The 10,287-nt window shown below is 45.6% G+C and overlaps 1 long non-coding RNA gene across 1 annotated transcript in view; it reads left to right on the top strand.

The window, feature by feature from the left end:
* The first annotated feature begins 5,296 nt into the window (after positions 1-5,296).
* Positions 5,297-10,287, top strand: part of LOC144104777 (uncharacterized) — an 85,182-nt gene continuing 80,191 nt past the window's right edge. Inside the window, exons 1-2 of the long non-coding RNA XR_013308631.1 lie at positions 5,297-5,420; positions 7,564-7,628. This is a non-coding gene — a long non-coding RNA (uncharacterized LOC144104777). The remainder of the gene's footprint in view (positions 5,421-7,563; positions 7,629-10,287) is intronic.

Raw genomic sequence — 10,287 nt, 5'->3', positions numbered from 1 at the left:
CAGAGTTCTGAAAATTGAAACACATATTAGTTCAAGGACTCTTTTAATTCAAAGCACGGTGGGGCTGCATGAGCTGCTTGGCTTAATAGCCAGTTGTAAAGGGTTTGGTATATGATTAACCTAAACTGGTCATGTCCCTACAGAATTCGATCGACTATATATCGACCTGACCATGTACATGATCACGATTAGCAGAATTTAAACAAACTATGCACAGGCTTTTTAATGCAATTGATCACTCCTCGTGCGTACAGCTTCCCGCCTATAAGCTCCTCATTTAAATTAATTTTATATTGCCATAAATCTTTGCACCGTTTGTTCGTTCGCACTCACAACCTCCGGGACGCGGCTTTATCATTTTGTTTTGGAATGCGAGGTGCGACCAGACTTATGCCGTTGATCATGGCCACATGCAAATGATTCCACATTTTTCCAGATTCTTGCTGCTTTTGGTTCTTTATCTCGAAGGTTCCTTGCCAGCTTTATATTCAGCACGACCAAGAACTGCATGGCATTCAGGTCGATGACTGCCGAGCACGCATAATTATGCCTATTGCAGCCGCCGAGTAATTCAGTTCTTAGTGGGCGTGAGTCAACCCCTGAAACAGTTAATTTTGGAAGCCTTTTCGTTGTCTTTCTGACAGCTGGAGTTTCGTCACCGCATCGTGATACTTTGCATCAAGCTTTGAACATTGATATATATATATATATATATATATAAATATATATATATATATATATATATATATATATATATATATATATTATGTAAATGAGCAATAAAAAAATAGCAAAATAAGCTCGAAGTCCTGACGACGCGACCACGGTGTGTCAGAGAACACTGCGAAACTCTAATTATAGAGGTCCTCGATCACCTCGATCGAAGCACCTCGATCGAGGGCGCGGTTGTGCTACCCAGTTCCGTGTCCTAGGGCACACTAGCAGTTTATTTTTGAGAGCCTCTTTCTCCTCGTACCTTGCACATTTCTGATTTCTTAACATAAGTTCTTTCAGTACATCAATTTACCTATTCAGCAATCTATATTTCCCCCTCTGCTGGTCCTAAGTCGCTGATTTCAGGTCAGTGGCAATATAGTACATAATGATATATACCACGCACCGTGCCAGAAAATACTTTTTTGCAGCAATTACAGACTTTTCAAGCACTTGCTGCATTTAGGGGAGATCTAAAAGAAGTGTTTATTTTATCGTAGATAACACAGAAGTTGCTGTTACAGCGCAGAGAACAGGGAAGGGCCCAGCGTTATTTATGACCAAGAGCCGCGCAACAGGAGCTTTTATATTTCGAAACCGAAACTGAAAATGTTCTAGCGTCGTCTGACGGCTAGGCCCAGACTTTATAGGTGCTTCCCGTTGGTCGCAAGCCACACAAAACTTTCTGCTTAAAGCACTAAGTAAAGAGCGCAAAGCACAATCAGGCACCGCGCGCCACTATAGCTTCCAGCTTTGAAACCGAAATCGAAGGCGATTTGTGACATAGCGACTACTTTGTTTAATGCAGTGGCGATCAAAAATCGCAGAACACTTCAGACATTTAGGATACAGCGGTACCATAAAGCTAATACATGATAGAGCCCATAGAGTTACACTAAGCCACCCTATTCACACTCCATGGGCAGTCACAGGTGCAAGACCGATTTGACGGGCTAGTTGTTTCTGCAGTTGGTTCTGCTTATGTTGGACCAACGCTCTGTGGCACAGCTTGACATGGAACTCATAACTATTTCCCCTTCAAAGTAGTATTTGTAACTTTTCAACTATAAGTATTTCATGGTGTGTAGAGCCCCGCGTCGTCTGCTGCTACTTGCGGTCAATCAGCAGTCAACTGGATGGCCGGATGCGCTGAACGAGGAGGCTGCGACATGGAGTCGTATAGAGATCACGGTCGCAGACGCAAGTCCTGCCGCAGGAAACAAACATACGAAATTGAACGAATAAAACGTATTTATTATTCTGGTTTGTAATGAAGAGGTCATCATCATCATCGTATGCAGCGCCCTGTGCGGTGCGCGTCGCCAAGCCAATCCAAGTCTGCGGTCGTTTGCGTCCAACGTTTGCGTTATCACTCGTGTCGGTGTGTGTGGTTGTTACAGTTATTAGATTGTGTGCTTTGCAGCCACATGTGACACTTCCACTATGGGTTCGTCAGCTGCGGCAAGCTATGCGTACGTGAAATACTTCGACCGACGGCGCAAAAGCTATCGTACACGTCTCTATGTCGTCCTTGTTTCCTTTGCGCTGCACCTATCCATGATGCCTCACCGACTGGCGTTAGCGACCTGGCAAAAAAAAGGACGTCTACTGGCGCGGCGGAAAAGATGAGAATGCATTCTATTCCGCGCAAGTAATGGAGCTTGGAGGTGAGTTTTGCAGTTACTTCGCTACGTGGTCAGATTTCAGAAGTGCCAAACGTGTGATGCGTGTACAGTCAAGCCTAGCGCTTTTAGCAAAGCTTGGTGGCGTTTTACGTAAAGTCGATGCACATGCTTTTTTACTGTTGCGAGCACTTTCGGAACGCTTACGATACCACTTCCTCTGTGCTTGCGATCCGAGCACACAGCAGCCCAGCGCACGCTTCCCCCAGAAGGGAAAAACTGCGTGGTCGCGTTGTAACAGGTCTCGACGTAAGCGTCACTCTCAGCGAAATAATATATCGTGATTTTTTTCATGAATTCAAGTAATTGCATGAGGCAGAGAGAAATCGGCTGTGTTTAGATCTGCTAATTTTTCGCATCATATGATTTTTGGAAAGCAATGAACGCGACACACTAACTGATCCGTTTCCGTAGCTTGCCCTGTGTTTGCTGTCGCTTTCATTATTTTATCTCTCATTTCCTGAGTTCCAGTAACAAAAGCGGAGCTTATCCAGAGGATGTCGAAGAGAAAAATCACTGCAATGGACCTTGAAACGTCTGAGCCAGCAACAACAGTTGCACAGATACATGTATGTACTGAGCGATGTTTTACTGCGGATGCCTCTGCTTCTGCCGCTCGCACGCTTACCAGTCGCAATATGTACATTACATAGCAGCATACCAGACAGGCGTCTCTGTTTGTGTCTGTCTAAAATTTTTATGGTTGCGGGAAGCTTTGGCTCCCTTCAACAACAGAGAGCTTTGTAGCTGATCTTTGAATTGTAGTATAGAGATATTGCTTAAATGCTACCATTGTAGAAGATTGCGTAGGACACTAGAGAACCGCATGTGGAATGGAAGCATCGTTCTGTTTTTTGTTCTCTCATATATTGTGTGCTTCATGTCAGGTCAAAGTTTCATTTTTCGTATTGCCTCTTCGAATTGTTGCCTAAAATATTTATTTTTTGGGGGAGCAGCCAGGCTGCCTTCAGCAACAGAGAGCTTTGTATCGAGCCCACCGATATGGCGTTGCGGGACAGCGCACTTCTCTCATTGCAGCACGTTGTCTTAGCTTCGGCTTGCAACTCGGTGGCCTGTTTTCTCAGTGCCATGATACTGGTTAAATATATGTATTGCTGGAACTTTATAAGCCCTGCTATTCTTCGGTTATGCGGCTTACCAAAGCGAATGGGGCCACATGAGACACGGATAGGGCCTCTGATAATTATTATTCACGAGGGGCGGTAATTATTATTCACGTGTCTATCGAAAACACCGGTGCCGCGCTGTGGGCTACAACTGCGGTGGGCTCTCTCCGGTCGGGGCGGCTCTTGTCAAGACACGATTAATTACTGGAAGGCACCGCTCCCCTCTTCCCGTCATCTGTCCATCGTCTGTCGCTTCTTGCAGGGAACCAGTCAAAAGGGGAAGGTCATTTGCATCGAGCCGAGCGTGGGAAGAACAGGCTCCTTCCCAGCTAGTCATCCTTTCTTTTTGTGCAGTCGTCGTCCACCTGATGACGCTGCCGAAATTGCCGCTGCTGTTGCTGCGCCACCGTGGTCATCCCTGTCGATGGGATCTGCACCTTAATTCTCTTAGGCTGCTGTGCATTCCGTTCATAGCAGGCCCAAAGCGGACGCCACCGAAAGCTCCCCATTTGACTTTCAAACAAAAGGGGTGCTGTCTACTCTTGTAAACGGAAGGGCAGCCACACAGAACAAGCAGGGATGGAGGACTAAAGCTAGTGGACCAAGCGGAAGGAAGAAAAACCTCTTGAGAGGGAATGGAAGGAGAGGAGCATGGAAAAGTAGCTTGTTTGCCATATATGTAACTCCAATATATTGTCTTTTATTAAAGAATTGTTTGCGGTTGTGTGTTCCGGGAACGGTGCCTTACAACAACCTTGGTAGAGGACATTTTCAGCCAGAGGGTGGTCGGGGCCATTTAAGTAGTAGCTGCCGGCTGGCGTGCATGTTTGCTCTGCCAATTTTGTTCAAAATTTTTATTCTCTACGGAGGTCATTTTCATTTGACAGCTGAAGATGAAGCATAACCTTGCGTGTGCCGATTCGGTCGTTGCCATAAAGCTTGGTGCTCGGGTCTTCTGCCACAAGTGCTTAAAATACCTGAGAAATACCGTATGCATACTTCACCTTGCATTTGACTCATCAAAAAGAAAAATTTCCCAGTGTGGATCATCATGCCTGTACACACACTGCGGGGCCAACAAGCAAGGCCAGATTGTAATGCCTTTCATTCGAGTTCTAGCTCTGCAGTAAAAGCGATAGCATACTGACACGACGTGCAGCTAAATTTGTACAGTACACGCACTTCAGAAATATGTACAACCAGCTGATATGCACGCTTGTCAAAATTATGCGTGCATTACTTGCTGGCAGCAATATTAACAGCTGCAGGGCAGCAGACTACAGTTGAGGAGAACATATCCTGATTGTTTTCTGCTTACAGCCCACAGAAATTGCAACTACCACAGGAGAGTCAGTATAGGCAGGGTCGATCATTGGCGCCCAAGTAATTAGTGTGTAGTTAACAAATATGGAATAATCTGAGACTACAGCATGTTGTTTTAGCAGTGCATGCGCAGTTTTTTCCTCCTCCTCATCATCATCAGCCTCACTACACCCACAAGGCAAAAGCCTCTCCCATGTCTTTCCAATTAACGCTGTCCAATTAACCCTCCTATGTGGTGTCAAATGCAAGTCTTTAGAGTGCGACTGCCCGTCACATAAGCTTTTGAGGATATCTCGAAGCTTACATGCAGACTTCACGACAGCACACAACGCACTGAAGGACATATACTTGCGTGGTTGCCGCCGATGTATGCATCTGAGTGCAAGAGTCCGCGGCTGCCCTGAATAACTAACGTCCTTTCTTTCGCTCCCAAGGATCAGATTTATACCGTACGCATGCGAGGAATGAGACGCAACAGCACGCAAAGCAGCAGAGGGCACTCGCCTTCCGTGATCCATGGACGGCCTTGGCGCCATGATTGCCAGCAGGCTGGTTCTGGCGGCGACCAGTTCATGTGAGCATGAGGCACCTTCCTGTCAGGAGTGAATTTTCTGGCAGCGAACAGGCTCTTCGAGCATGGCAATTTGAAAAAGCCAAATGATAATTTAAAGATGTATAGACACCTAATTTTGGTGGCATGTTTTCTTCTCTACAATGATTCAGAAGGCACTACTATGAATGAATCATCATGTGGTATTTGCCTGGGGCCTATAAATATTTTATAATCGAATTTTTTTGTCATGCTGTCTCGGTTTCAACAGCCGAGTGAAGACTGTGACATTAGAGAGGTTATATGTAACGTGAAGCATTAAAAATGCGATATAATTGCTGCTTGATCGTTTTAATTGACTACAGTGTTGAAGCCAGCCTTCCACAATAGTCGGAATGACAAATGTAGCAGCACCGATTATATTGCAGTTTTTCATGCCTCGTATAACCTATAAGCTCACTTTGACGTCATAGTCCCCATTCAGCTCTTAAAACTGAAACAGCGCGAGAAAGAAATTCGATTATAAATTATTTAGTAGTCATGGGAGAATCTTCATCATCATCAGCCTGATTACACCCACTGCAGGGTGAAGGCCTCTCCCATGTCTCTCCAATTAACCATGTCTTGCCAGCTGCGCCCACCTTATGCCTGCAAACTTCTTAATTTCATACGCCCACCTAACCTTCTGCCGCCCCTGCTATGCTTTCTTTCTCTTGGAATCCCTTAAGGACCAACAGCTATCTTACCTTCGCATTACATTCCCCGCTCAGGCCAATTTCTTCCTCTTGATTTTGGCTAGGATGTCATTAACCCGCGTGTGTCCCGTCAACCACTCTTCCTGCTTCCGGTCTCTTAAAGGAGTATAGACACCTATTTTTGGTGGCATGTTTTCTTTTCTTCAATGATGCAGAAGACGCTACTATGCATGAATCACCATGTGATGCTTGCCTATGATCGCTAAACAATTTATAATTGTTTTTTCCTGTCATGCTGTTTCAGTTTTGGAACAGCCGAATGATGGCTCTGACGTCAAAGAGGGCTTTTCCTTCACGTGAGCCATGGAAAAATGTCCATAGAATCGCTGCTTCATTGTTCTAATTTACTGTAGTGTTGAAATCAGCCTTCCTCAATTGCAGGAATGACAATAAATGTGCAAGCAGCGATTATATTCCTGTTTTTTCTTGTCTCGTGACGTGTAAGCACACATTAACGTCACTGTCCTAGTTCAAGTGTTGAAGCCGAAACTGGACGAAAAATAAATGCTATTATAAATTATTAAGCGGTCGTAAGAGATTACTAGCTGCTACTCCATGTATAATAATGCCTTATGCATCATTACAAACAAGAAAACACGCACCCAAAAGGTAGGTGTTATACTGCTTTAACGTTACGCCTATCATTTTTCTTTCCGTGGCTCACTGTGTTGTCCTCAGCTTAAGCTGAACCCTTTTTGTTAGCCTCCACGTTTCTGCCCCATAGGTGGGTACTGGTAAGATACAGCTGTTGTACACATTTCTCTTGAGGGGTATTGGTAAACTGCCCTTCATGACCTGAGAGACCCTGCCATATGCGCTCCATCAAAATCTTATCCTTCTAGTTATTCCCTCATGATCCGGATCAGTTGTCACTATTGATACCTGCCTTAAATAGACGTATTCCTTTACCTTTTCCCTTACCTCGCTACCAATTGTGAAGTGCTGTTCTCTTGCTAGATTTGAGAATAGAATACCACAAGGTAATCCATGTATAATAATGCCTGATGCCTCATTAGAAAGCAAAAACACACACCCGAAAGTTGGGTGTTTATACTAATTCAAAGCTTGTTGGTGCATTACAGAATGTGAGTCACCAGTGTTACCAGTCAAACCCTTTAACATCATACTTTGATCTGTTGATTGAAATCAAGTTTTTTTGTGTTCTAGTTAATGGCATTTGCTAGGTTTTTAATGGCGCAAGGGCAACTGAGGCCAAAGAGCGCCAGTTAATGGTATTTCATTATTTCTTTGCTCCTTATTTGGAAAAATTATTTCTTGGGACACTGACCAGGCTCAAGAAGTGTAATGTGATAGTAAACTGAATATGTTTGAAAATCCTCTGAAGTTACCCTTTAATTTACCTTGTACATTAGTCTTTTGTAGCAAATGTGAACACTTTTCGTACTTTGCAGTCTTCCACTAGCATGGATCCTGCTGCACCACCGAACCCGGATATCTTGCTGAGGTCAGCAGCCAGGTATGAAGGTGTCACATATTTAGAATGTAAGACAAGGGGGCTTTGATGCCCCATCGGCCAGTGCTGATAAAGGAGCAAAACACAGGCGGAAGACGAGGCTGACAAAGTTCAGTTTGGTGCTCAGAAACGCTTGGCTACCGGGGTGCGCCGTGCTAACAAAGATTGTGGCCGTCCACACTTCTTGTTTGATTTGCGTCTTTACACTTGTGGAGGGGATCGGTGCGCCGTGCTAACAAGAAATGTCGACGGCCACAATCTTTGCTAGTACAGCGCACCTCGGTAGCCAAGCGTTCCTGTGCGCCAAACTGAACTTTTTCAGCCTCGTCTTCCGCCTGTGTTTTGCTCCTTCTTCAGCACGGGGCGCTGGGGCATCAAAGCCCAATTGTCGATCTGACAAGAATGATTTTGTAAGCTTGAAATGCTTTTAGCTCTCATCATTGATAAATGCAGGCAAACAATCTAGAAACTGGAAACATGGGGATGAGCATGACTGCACACCTCTCGGAAAAGGGAAATTTTCTGTCCAAATGATATGAAGCTGAAAAAAAATTGCCTGCAGAGCAGCCCTAGGCACAATTTTAACCTGTGGCAGCTCAGAGCAGCTTTGCTTAGCGATGGCTTTGTGGTCGAAATGCAGTTTTTGTTTGTGTTCTAGTTGTTGACGTTTCATTATTTTGCAGAATTATTTCTTGCAACTGAGACAAGGTTCAAGAAGTGTAATGTGATAGTAAACTCAAAGTGCTTTAAAATCCTCTGGGGATGCCAATTAAAGGAACACTGAGGAGAAATTGAAGTTGGCTTGTATCTATAGAATATAAGCTCCTGATCACAAAAACGCAACTCTTACTGAAAAACAAAGCTCTTGTAAAGTAGAAAATAGCAAGAACCAAAATACAGGTATCGCCGCCACAGGGCAATCTCGCAAGTACAAGCGTGATGACTTCATTGGACAAGAGACGCCACGTTGGAGGAATTTTCCTTCCTACATGAAGCTGCGAATCTCTGAGGCTGACAAAGGAAGGTTGCGCGGTTCAATATTGAAGTAAGTTTTGTTTTAAAACCGATAGTGCACCTTCATCACACAAGGACGACAGACAAAAGACAACCTGAATGTTGGAAGCAAAGAAAGCCGATGCTTGGCTGCGCCACAGGTGGCCAGGAGAGTTTCGTCTTTTTATGGCGCTTCGCGTCTATGAGCTTTGTCTGCCTCATGGTTTTTTTTTTAACGTGTCTCGATTTACAAGTGCCGAACAGCAGAGGAACTCCGTGCCGCTTCAAGTGCTAGTTAACCTTTGGAGGAGCCTGTTAAGGCTGGTCAGATGATTGCCGCGGTCGATGAAAAACCATGATGACACGATGGTCGGTGATCGTACAATGCAGAGCGCAGTACAAAGAGCACTTTTGTCCTCGCACGCTCGCCCAGCGAAACATTCCTGGCTGTGCCAGTCAACTTCAAACTACTTAACGAAAATTTTTTGTTAGAGACGGGAGACAGGGTACAAGGCAGTTAAGAAAAATATGCTGATGGCCTAGCTCTGTTCGGGCAGCATATACGTAGCGAAAGCGCGGAGACTTCTGCATCGGAAGAGTGCACTCACTAGATGCGCCTTTATTCGTGGTTAAATCTTGAGCCGTAGTGGCGGAGTCTGCCTCAAACTACCATGGCCCTGGTTCGATTCCGAGCCTCGGCACGGGTTTTTTTTTTTATTCAGTGAGTGGGCGGGGGGTTTCAGTGGCTACCATAGGTGCCGCCACTGAATACGTTGGTTAGCGGATAAGCGCAGGCTTTGTTAAAGGGGCAGTTAGGAGAACTCTATCAAATTATTTTTGTTAGCAAAATTTGATAGTTCGGCATTTCAAGGCTTTGTTGCCGCCTGTCCGGGAGTGAAAGATGCATTTATTTCAAAGTAATTTGGATTCAATGTTGAAAAAGTTTTTCTTGCCACTCCGATTCAAACTCGGGAACTTTGTGACATCACGGCGCACTCTCATGACGTTACAGGACGCAGTGACGTGAAACGTGACGTAAGCGCAGACGTGATTTCTCGCGGCTAGCAGTGTGGTCTAGCAGCCGAAATGAAAGCTACTGTCGCCGCACGTTGAAGGCATCTATCGGGGGTCGCTACCGTCGCTTCGTTTACGTTTGCACCGGCGTCTTGTCTGCGTTATGATCGATCCCGTTCCCGAACCTGACGACGAAGTTCTCGCAAAAACTCCGGCCTGCAGTTCAGCGACCTCAGCCCCACAGAGCGTGCGATGCTTTTGAGGGAGCACGGTTAGGTTAGGTGCCGGCGGGTTGTTTCCCCCTTCCGCCATGAGCAGCCGTTGCAAATTAAATATCATAACCCCAGTGCGGGGAGTCACAAGGGGCCAGGACAAGGTCGGTGAGTCGCGCCCATTGGAGGCTGGTTGGGGCTTAGGGGCGAACAGATTGCGATTCCTTGAATGGCGCGGTTGCACGGTGCAGCAGGCGGCATCGAGGTCTCCCACTGTTGCAAGGGCCAGGTTAGTTATTTTATTTTTTGCCAAAAAAATGGATGGGTACTCAAGGGCGCTTGCGTTTAAAGTTGGAGGCTTGAAAGTAAAGCCCACATTTCAACGGCTTCCGCGCGTTTCCGGCGGTACGGGGTCTACTGGATCGGGCTCTCTCGCCCACTTG

Source organism: Amblyomma americanum, chromosome 1 (assembly GCF_052857255.1).
Source record: "Amblyomma americanum isolate KBUSLIRL-KWMA chromosome 1, ASM5285725v1, whole genome shotgun sequence".
Classification (NCBI taxonomy): domain Eukaryota; kingdom Metazoa; phylum Arthropoda; class Arachnida; order Ixodida; family Ixodidae; genus Amblyomma; species Amblyomma americanum.
This window is presented reverse-complemented; position numbering and strand designations above follow the sequence as displayed.